The sequence below is a fragment of the Parus major genome, chromosome 21 (assembly GCF_001522545.3).
Source record: "Parus major isolate Abel chromosome 21, Parus_major1.1, whole genome shotgun sequence".
NCBI classification, from domain to species: domain Eukaryota; kingdom Metazoa; phylum Chordata; class Aves; order Passeriformes; family Paridae; genus Parus; species Parus major.
In genome coordinates this window covers 3,309,348-3,319,087 of record NC_031789.1, presented here as the reverse complement: position 1 = coordinate 3,319,087, position 9,740 = coordinate 3,309,348, and the positions used below count along the sequence as shown (strand labels likewise).

Sequence of the window (9,740 nt, the reverse complement as noted above, 5' to 3'; positions counted from 1 at the left end):
GCTCCCGGTGTTCCCGGTGCTCCAGGGGCTCTCGGGGCTCCCGGCCCCGGATCCACATCCCGGTGTTCCCGGTGTTCCCGGTGTTCCCGGTGTTCCCGGGCCCGGATCCACATCCCGGGGTTCCCGGGCCCGGATCCACATCCCGGTGCTCCCGGTGTTCCCGGTGCTCCCGAGCCCGGATCCACATCCCGGTGTTCCCGGTGTTCCCGGTGCTCCCGGTGTTCCCGGTGCTCCCGGGCCCGGATCCACATCCCGGTGTTCCCGGTGTTCCCGGTGTTCCCGGTGTTCCCGGGCCCGGATCCACATCCCGGTGTTCCCGGTGCTCCCGGTGTTCCCGGTGCTCCCGGTGTTCCCGGTGTTCCCGGTGTTCCCGGTGCTCCCGGTGCTCCCGGCCCCGCCGCTCCCGGGCTGACTCACCAGGAAGCCCGACACCCCCTGCTGCCCTCAGCAGCACCCACGCTCCTCTGCCCTCCACAACCTTTGGATTTTTCCCTGCCGTGCCATCACCTTCCCACTCACGCTCCAGCAGCAGCACCTTTGGCACAGGATCACGAGAGATGGAACGGGTCAAACCCCGCTGCAGTCACCAGACACGGGATGAGCTCCAGGGCTTCCTCCCTCCCCAGGACAACCTCCCTGAGCGACACATCCCCTCGGAGCTGCCTCCAAAAACCGGGCTGTGACTCCATCACCGGTCATACAAGTAATTTTCTGGAAAATTCTGGGGGGAAATAAACCCGTTCTCCAACCATCCCAAGATTCCAGAGTCTCCTTTGTGTTAGATTACAGGGCTTCATCTTCGTGCTTCCACACAGAGAACCTGCTCATTAACCCCCTTCCCTGCTAATTGCCGGCCAGGCACATCCTGGTCTCTGCAATGGCCACAACCTCGTGCTGAGCCCTCCTTACACCGGGGTTCAACCCACCAGGAACACAAAACTCCATCTGAGGGTCTAAAAAGCAACAGGTCAGGACTTGTGTGGTATTTTCATAGAGTCCCAGAATGTCTGGGTTTGGAAGGGATCTTAAAGACCAACTACTTCCAACCTGCTGTGGTTTCTCTCTTTTTGTGCCTTCTTGCTGCCCCTGTTACCCCTGCCCCAGGAACAGGGATGTTTCTGGCCAGAGGCAGCCCAGGGGACACAGGGAATAGCCAGAGAAATCCAGTTGAGTTATGAAAAGAAGCACTGCTGCTGATTTAGCCAATTTCTGATATTTTGGACAAATCCCAGCCCATTTTAGAGCATCTCAGCAGGGAACAGGAATCTGGAGGGACAGCCCCACACAGACTATCAGGGCTTTTCCACATTTTACTAACACTTCCTGCCTGGAACACAAAACACATCCACACCTCCACTGCCCCCAGCATTCCCTACAGATATTTAAGAGGTATTTCACCCTCTTTTTTTTTCCTTAAATTTAAATTTTTAACAGCCCCTCCTCAGCTGTGCCTCGTAGACAGTGCTGGGGGAACAGTGATGTTTTCCTCAACCCTTGCCCAAGGCTCTCCTCCCTCTCCCACTCCAGAGGGAGCCCAGGGCCCCCAGCTCTGCCACTTCCTGCAAGGCAAGGGTGGCACAGGAAAGCTCATTCCTGGGCTTGGGCTGCTGCAATCCACCCGTGGCCTCCAGAGCAGAACAGGGCTCACCAAACACCCCATTTCCACAAGGCACTCCCAAGCCAATGCATCTGCCTCTGCTGTGTCCCTGGGGATCCTGGGCACAGCTGCCAAGGGTTCCTGAAGTGGCACGGATCACACAGGCCACGGTAGCCAGACTCCAGAGCTGTAATCATGACTGTGCAGCAGCCACCACCTTGGCCTTTGCCACTGAGATATGAGAAACTGCCTTCCAGCTCCAGATCCTTCTCCCCATAATTCCATTACATCCACCCGAGCGGCGCCTGCTGCAGAGTGGCCACGGGCAGGGACAGAGAGTCCTTTTTCGTTTGTGTTTCAGGCAGCTGCCATTTGTTCCTGGGGACAATGCTGCCACCGAGGCCACGCTGGCACCGGCTCTCGGCAGGTCGGCGAGCCCTCGCTGTGTCCTGGTTGCTGTGTAAACACCGTCCTGTGCCTTTCCTGATCCAGCCTCTGGGATTGGCACTGGGACCAACTGCTGTCCTAATGTCTTCAGCCCCAGCTCTGCTAAACCAGGGAGGGGGGCTTGGGGTGATGCCCATGATTTTTAGCTTTTATTATTTTTCATGTATTTGTAGCTTTGTAGATTGTTAATGCATGGCTGTAACTTCTAGTACCTTTCCTATCTTTCCTCTCTACATTTAGGAACAATAAGCTAACCCTAAAAACACTTTCCCAAAATACTGTTTAGTCTTATTCCAAGAAGAGAAATGACTACAAGCATGTCCTGTTTTCCAAACACAATCTGGACCAGACAAAACAAAAGTGGGGCAAAAAAGCCTCTGGACTGCTCACAGTGTGGCAGGACTCAGGAATTATTACCTAATCAACTAACCTTTTAACTGGAGAGTACATGATAAATATACTAATCAACTAACTTGATTAAAATTGTAGAGTTGCTCTACCATGTGTGACTTTTTGCCATATTGTGTACCTGAAAGCTTTCAAGAAAAGGTTTGCTTCCATATCCACTCTAATGTTGTTGGGAAGATCTATTCTATTTTCCAGGCAACAGGGGTGCTCCCCTCTCTCCAGGGAGCTGAATTCCCTGTGCACCTAGCCCTGGGAAAGCATGCCTGCCTGGGAAAATCCCAGCACTTTGACTCCTTCTCCTTCCTGCTTTCCTTTGGACACCACTTTGCAGCTCTGAGTTTGGAATTTATTTTTTAGAAAATTCTTATCTGCTGTTTCCGCTGAGATAAAGCCCTTCCTCCACAGCCTCCCCCTGGTTTTTGTTCTGGGACCTCTCCCCGTGCCAGATAACACCCAGATAACACAGCCTCCTCCAGAGCCTTCCAGCATGGGGAGACATTATCCATCTGCCCTTTTGATGCCCTCCGAAGTGGAACCCAGCATTCCTGCTTCCTCCCAGCCCCTCTGGAGTGCTTTTAGCACCTCCTGTCCCACCACTGGAGCCCTGGATGATCATCTCCCCATCCTGTGAGCCACTAACCTGGCACCTCACGCTGCCATCGGCCTCACCAGCACCTTCCTCATCCTCTGCCTGGGTTTCCAGCAACACCTTTTTCCCCAACACCGCATCACCTCTCCCCACGCTTTTCCAACAGCTTCTCCAACGAGCATGACCACAAAGAAAACCCACTGTGGTGGCCAAGGGGCCCGAGGGCAGGAAGGGAGTGAGGGGTGGTGCTGGAGCCAGCCTGGGGACATGGCACAGGCCGGGCAGCCAAGCGCCACGGAGCAGCCAGGCACAGAGCAGCCGTGTTCCGCACGGTGCCCACAGGTATTTTGATATGGATGCAGCTTTGCTGTGGATTACGTTGCTCCAAGCCACCTGAGCTGCTCACACAGGATATTCAGCCTCTTCCACAGAGCCCTGACATCGGTTTCTGCCTGCGAAATACACCGGGAATGAGCAAAGCATGGAGCAGCAGACACACAGCTGGGCTGCTGGAGGGATCCCTCCTCCCAGGCTCCAGGTAGGAGAGCAGGCAGACATCCCTGCCCAGCCCTGGCCCTCTGGCATCTCCTCCAGCAATGCCACGGCGCCAGGCACCAACCCTCAGCTCTCTCCAGGGCCAAACATTCCTCCTTCCCCAGGCACTTCCCTTCCCAAGGGTTTTCCAACCCGTGTAATTACACAGCTAAAATCAAAGGTGTTTCACATACTTCCGAGTCACCTGAGTCCAGGGCTGGGCTCACCAGCCCCACACCCACATGTTCTTCACCAACATCTGGGAGGTTTCCCTTTTTGGCTCTCATGCCAGGACATCCAGGGCTGTGGACAGCTGCAGGATGCTTGGATTAGTTGTAGAGGGATGTGCTGTGGCAGCATCCCATCTGGCAGTGGCCTAGGTCTGCTCCAGAGAGGATTTAAGGAGCTGGAAAGCCAGGACCAAACCTCCTGGTGCAGCTTCACCTCAGCAGGCTCCATCCAGCACACAGAGCCAAGGGCAGCCCATCCCACACGCTCATGGAACCGCTGGTTTCTGCTCACACATCCACACTTCCCGACAAACCCAGCTATGCTGTGCTCAGCAACGCTCGTCCCCACCAGTCACCTCCAAAGATCAAACACCAACAGCAGAGAACCACCCTGGGACACGCCTGGGAGACACCCGAGGGTTTGCTGAGCCCCTCAAAGCTCCAGGCCACTCATCCTCCGGAGGGAATGTCACGATAGGAGGGGCCGAACCCCCAGGGACCGGCGCCTGGTGGTCACCTGCAGGTGTCCTTCTCCTTGGCTTTGTTTGCTTTCCTTCCCTACAGCTCACACAGCGCTCCTGCACCTTCCCGGGGAGGGACGTGGCCAGCCTGGCGATCCGTGTCCCTCCTGCCGGTGCCCCCCGTGGCCCTGGCCTTGGCCTGGGGGGTGACCGAGCCCCCTCCTTCCCCAGTGCTTCCCAAAACCACAGCCACCCTCAGCACGGCCACTGGGCCTGCCAGGGCTGACCAGCTGCCCCAAGCCCATGTGTCCCCAAGGGGTGTCCCCGGGGGGTGTCCCCAAAGGGTGTCCCCAGGAGGTGTCCCCAAGGAGAGTCCCCAAGGAGTGTCCCCAAGGGGTGTCCCCAGGAGGTGTCCCCAGGGGGTGTCCCCAAGGGGTGTCCCCAAGGGGTGTCCCCAGGAGGTGTCCCCAGGGGGTGTCTCCAAGGGGTGTCCCCAGGAGGTGTCCCCAAGGGGTCTTGCCAAGGGGTGACCCTAAGGGGTGTCCCCAAGGGGTGTCCCCAAGGGGTGTCCCCAAGGGGTGTCCCCAAGGCACCGCCGCTCCCCAAACGCCACCGCTCCAAGTCTCTAATGCGGGTCCCCGCTTTGGGGCTGCTCGCTCCTGCTTTGAGGGGTGTTTCCCCCCGCTTTGCCGGTGTTTCCCCTGGCTTTGGAAGTGTTTCCCCGAGCTCTGGAAGTGTTTCCCCGAGCTTTGGAAGTGATTCCAGCTCAGCCCGAGCCGGACCCGGCTCCGTCTCCCCTCCGGTGCCGCTCCCGGTGCCGTTCCCGGCGGGACTGAGCCCAGCCCGGCCCGCTCCCGTTTCTTGGAGCTCCGAAGGGTCCCAGAACAGGGGGTCCCGTCCCCTCCCGGCTTTCCCCCGACCCCACGTACCTCCGGCGGCGGCTGCGGCGGGTCCTGCGGGGCCGCTCCGCCCTCCCCGGCCCGGCCCTCCCGGGGCGGCGCTTCCCGGCCCGGCCCCGCCGCTCCCCGGCCCCGGGCACCGCCATCCGCTCCGGGAACCGCCACGGGCCGAACCGAGACCTCCAGAAACAGCGGGGAGACTCCCCACAAACCTCTAGGGAGCCCCCCAAAACCAGGTGTGGGGATGCCGATCGGGTCTCCCCCTCGGAGCAGCTGCAGCCCCTGCTCGATGCATCACCGCTCCCATCTCTGCTTTCACAGAATCCCGCAATGGTTTGGGTGGAAAGGACCTTAAAGCCCATCCCCTTCCACCTTGCCACGGGCAGGGACACCTTCCACCATCCCAGGTTGTTCCAAACCCCATCCAGCCTGGCCTTGGATACTTCTGGGGATGGGGCAGCCACAGCTGCTCTGGGCACCCTGTGCCAGGGCCTCCCCACCCTTGCATGGAAAAATCTATTCCCAACCCCTAATGAAAGTTTTAGTTTTTATTCTACAGTTTAAAACCCATCGTGCAATGGAGCTGCTTTGTAAAACTGTCGTGTAGCAATGAGCGGAGCGTTTCCTCAATCACTTCCAAGCTTTGTTTGCAGAAGCCTCATTTTGAGGAACTCCAATCACTCAGGCTCATCGCTGCATTCAACAGAGCAAAGCTTGCACTCACAGGGAGCCTGGAAAGCACTTTTTATCAGTCTGCTGCCCTTTATAATAAACACTTCCAGTTAACCACTCGTGTGCTGGGAAGAGCCATTTCATGCATGGCCCCCACCATGGCTCCTGGCCACGTGCCTTGGCCTCATAGCCAGACATTCCCATGGTTTCCAGACTGAGCCACGGGGAGCAAAGCTGGGCTCTGGCAAACTTCAGTGCAAATAACACCGTGTCCAGTGTCCCCTCTCCTTGGCTGCCATCCCAGCAGCAACGAGGATGTGTTTTTCCAGGCTCTTCTCACACCCAGCTGTAATAATAAACACCACCAAGGACTCAAATCCTGCTAGAGATGATACTCAGGGTGGGTTTTTCCTGATCCAAGCAAAAAAATTGCATCACTATGCTGCTGGACCAGCCACTGCAGTTTTTCCTGTCCCTTGAGCCCTGTGAGGCCTTTTGAAGGCAAAAGCCAACGTGAACGAAATGAAACTTGGAAACCTGTCACATCACCTGTCGTGACTCAGCTCCACAGCCCTGCCTTGGGGCCACTGGTGTTCAGGATGCTTGGGAAATTCCCCCTGCTTCCCTGCATCTCTCCTTACGAGCACAATCCCGCATGGAGCTGACGGTATTTTCCACTGACTCACCTGCCCAGCACACGGCAGCGATGCCTCCCCCCCCTCTAATCAAAGGGCAATTCTGAGAGCTGAGCTATAAAAAGAAATAATTATTAAACATAACTGCATATTTATTTTCTTTCCCCTTGGATGGATTGTTTTGCATTTTCCGCCTTGGCCACCGGCTCAGGCAAATTCACCCCACTTCAGGCGGATTTCCTCCTCTCCTTCTCCTCCTTCCTGTGTCAAACACAAACCCGACATCCCAGGCAGCTCTGGCAGTCAGGAGACACAACAGGGAATTGTTTTCTCTGTAAGAAAGTGGGGGGAACACGGACTTCACACAGCCCCTGTCAGCGATCCGGGGCAGGGAGAGCTCCGTGCCCCAGCCAGGTCACCGCCCTGCAGGGGCCCTGGAGACCGTGAGCACAGAGGGGACATTCATAACCTGCTTCCTCGGATTCCCACTCCACAAAGCTGAATATTGGCCAGAAATGGGCTTTTCAGTGGCAGTGGAGCAGGATCAAGGAAGGGGGGCTTGCCTTCACCCCTTGGATGGCTGCTAAAGCACCTGCCTCTCCCTGAAGCACATTCTCTGCGGGATAATCCATTCACATCCATCCCTTGGGCTCATTTCCCTTTCCAGCTCTGCAGCCATCCCAATGTGGGGATTTATCTCTGGCAGCTCAAAACCTCCCCCTGCAAACACTCCCTTCCCAGGAGTGGGCCTTCTCCAGGGTGATTATCCAGCCAGGTATGCAGGGTACAGGGCACAGGAATGCCAGGGTGGAAACTGGAGCCCCACCAGAGCCACCAGCAGGCAACAAAAGGGCCTTTCAGAGGGGCATCTGATGCCCTGCTACGTGCAGAGGTGCCAGGGGCTCACGTTATCCTGCCTTAGAAATTGCTCACTGGCACATTTCCCTGCTTTTTTCCTGCTCAAAGGTGCTCAGCACGTATGCTAAAATCACCACCAGAGGCCTGGACATGTTCCTGGATTCCTCCAAAACTTCCCAAAAGTGAGCCAAAGCACTGCTCCAAGTGATTCCTGGATACCCACAGCTGGATGGCTCATCCTGAAAGAGATAAAGGCTGTCCCTGGGAGTCAGGTCAGTAGAGCCACCAGACTGCACATTTACATGTAATATTATTATATTATAGAGCCATGGAGTGATAGGGCAAGGTGAAATGGGGTCAAACTGGCAGAGTGTAGATCTAGATTAGATATGAGGAAGAAATTCTTCCCTGTGAAGGTGGTGAGGCCCTGGCAAAGGTTGCTCAGAGAAGCTGTGGCTGTCCTATCCTTAGAAATGTTCAAGGCCAGGCTGGATGGGGTTTAGAGCAAGCTGGGGTAGTGGAGGTGTCCCTGCCCACGGCAGGCTGGGATGAGATGGTCTCTAAGGTCTCCTCCTATCCAAACTATTCTGTAATTTGATGATTAATAGAGTTAACAGCTAATTAACACCAGAAATATAATATATATATATATATAAATACAATGTATAATGGAACATGGCAGGGCCCCAGTTTGCCCCCAGGATGAAAGCCCATCCCAGCTCCATGATGGGCTCCCTCAGATCCCATTCCCAGCCCACACACACTGGTCTATACTTTTCTCTCTCTTCCTCATGCCTTCCCTCTGCACCCCAATTTAGAGTCCCTGCCGGGCTGCAGGCTGGGAACCTGCCAGGCAAGTGGGAAAAAAGAGGAAAACCAACCACTTGGGAGGCATTTCCACACGCTGCCGGTGGGAGGGTGTGACCTGCCAGCATCTCCTGGCGGGGTGAGGATCCGGTGTCCCCGGGGCTGCCGGGACCTGGCGGTTCCAGTCCAACCAGTCCAACCACCGTGCCAGGTCACCGTCTGCTGCTTCAAGCACATGCACGTCTGCAGCTGGAAAACACTGTAAATAAAGCTGTTGTGCTGACAGTAATAACAGTAAATAACCTGCTGCTTCCTCCTGCAGCTGCTCTGGGGGCTGCTGCATCCCATGGGTGAAGCTCTGGCTTGGGCAGGACTTGGGAATTGGAGACCCAGGGCTTGAGGATGAGGCTGGAAGAGAAGAGCTACGGTGGTGCTGTGCAGCTTAAAAGATTAAAATTAAAATTTAAAAGAGCTGAGCAGAGATTTATGTAGCTTTTCAAAATTAGGAGCAGTTGGTGAGGGCTGGTGGAAATGCTGGGAAATCAATCACTAGCAGTGATAAGGAAACCTTACCTGGATATGAGGCCTTAGAGCAGCTCCAGTGTCCCAACTCGCTCTGTGCTGTGCTGGTGCTCGTGGCTGTGTTGGGTCAGGGTGAGGTAAGGACAGGGGCTGAAGTGGGGACAGCTGCAGGGACAGTGGCAGAGCAGGATGTCCCAAAGGATGTTTGCAGTGAGGGATTCTGTCAGGCACTGCTGAATCCCCTGGGCTGAGCAGGCGAGGACTCAAAGCAGCACCAGCGGAAAACTCCAGGGAAAACACTGAAAATAGGGGAATTAATGACAGCACATTCCCAAATTTTCTGTAGTCCTGAGCGATAAACCAGCAGCCTCAGCAGCAGCCCTCGACAGCAGCTTTTGGGGAGATACCAGCATCACCCACACGCTGTGACTGACCCCGTGCCAAACCTCACCAACCTCCTGATGATTTATTCAGCTGTTTGGGGTACATCGGTTCAGCTCTTTATCACCACAAATCCAGCCTGGGGAGATCACCAGCTAAAGCAATGGGGTGAGTCAGTGTAGAGGCAGGAAACGTCCCAGACTCACCCCTGTTTCCCTGCTGTGACCTCTCAAGCCCATTCCTGATGCTCAGGTGAGCAGTGCAAGGCTGTGGCACGGCAGGTGAACCCAGCCTCTGTTGCAATGGCACGCAGAGATGATGCCAGGAGTGGCACAGCTGGGCTGCACACCAGGACAGGCTGCTGGGGACACGGGGTGTCCCCTCTGCGGGGTACCCCGGCCATCCCACACTACACCCGACGCGGTGTTGGTGTGTTCACCTCTCTCAGTCTAAAGTCCTCGCCGGGGAAAAGGCTCTGGTGAGAGTCTGCACAACAATGTGAGCGGTGCAAAGTGCACCAGGGAGGGCGAGTCACACCTAAAACAAACACAGCCGGGCCGTGGGAACTCGGGGACTGCTCACACGGTGGCAGCAGTGCAGCACTGTGCTGCAGCAACCAGCACAGCGGGGATGCAGCAGGGATGAGGCTGATGTGAGGGGGATGCAGCAGCAGGGATGCAGCAGGGATGCAGCAGGGATG

The 9,740-nt window shown here is 56.2% G+C and overlaps 1 protein-coding gene across 1 annotated transcript in view; it reads right to left on the bottom strand.

Annotated features, from left to right (window-relative positions):
• The window catches only part of TMEM51 (transmembrane protein 51), an 11,275-nt gene extending 6,044 nt beyond the window's left edge, over window positions 1-5,231 (bottom strand). The window contains exon 1 of the mRNA XM_015648554.1: window positions 5,196-5,231. The gene's annotated coding sequence lies outside the window, so the exon portion shown is untranslated. The remainder of the gene's footprint in view (window positions 1-5,195) is intronic.
• Between the last annotated feature and the right edge of the window lie 4,509 nt (window positions 5,232-9,740).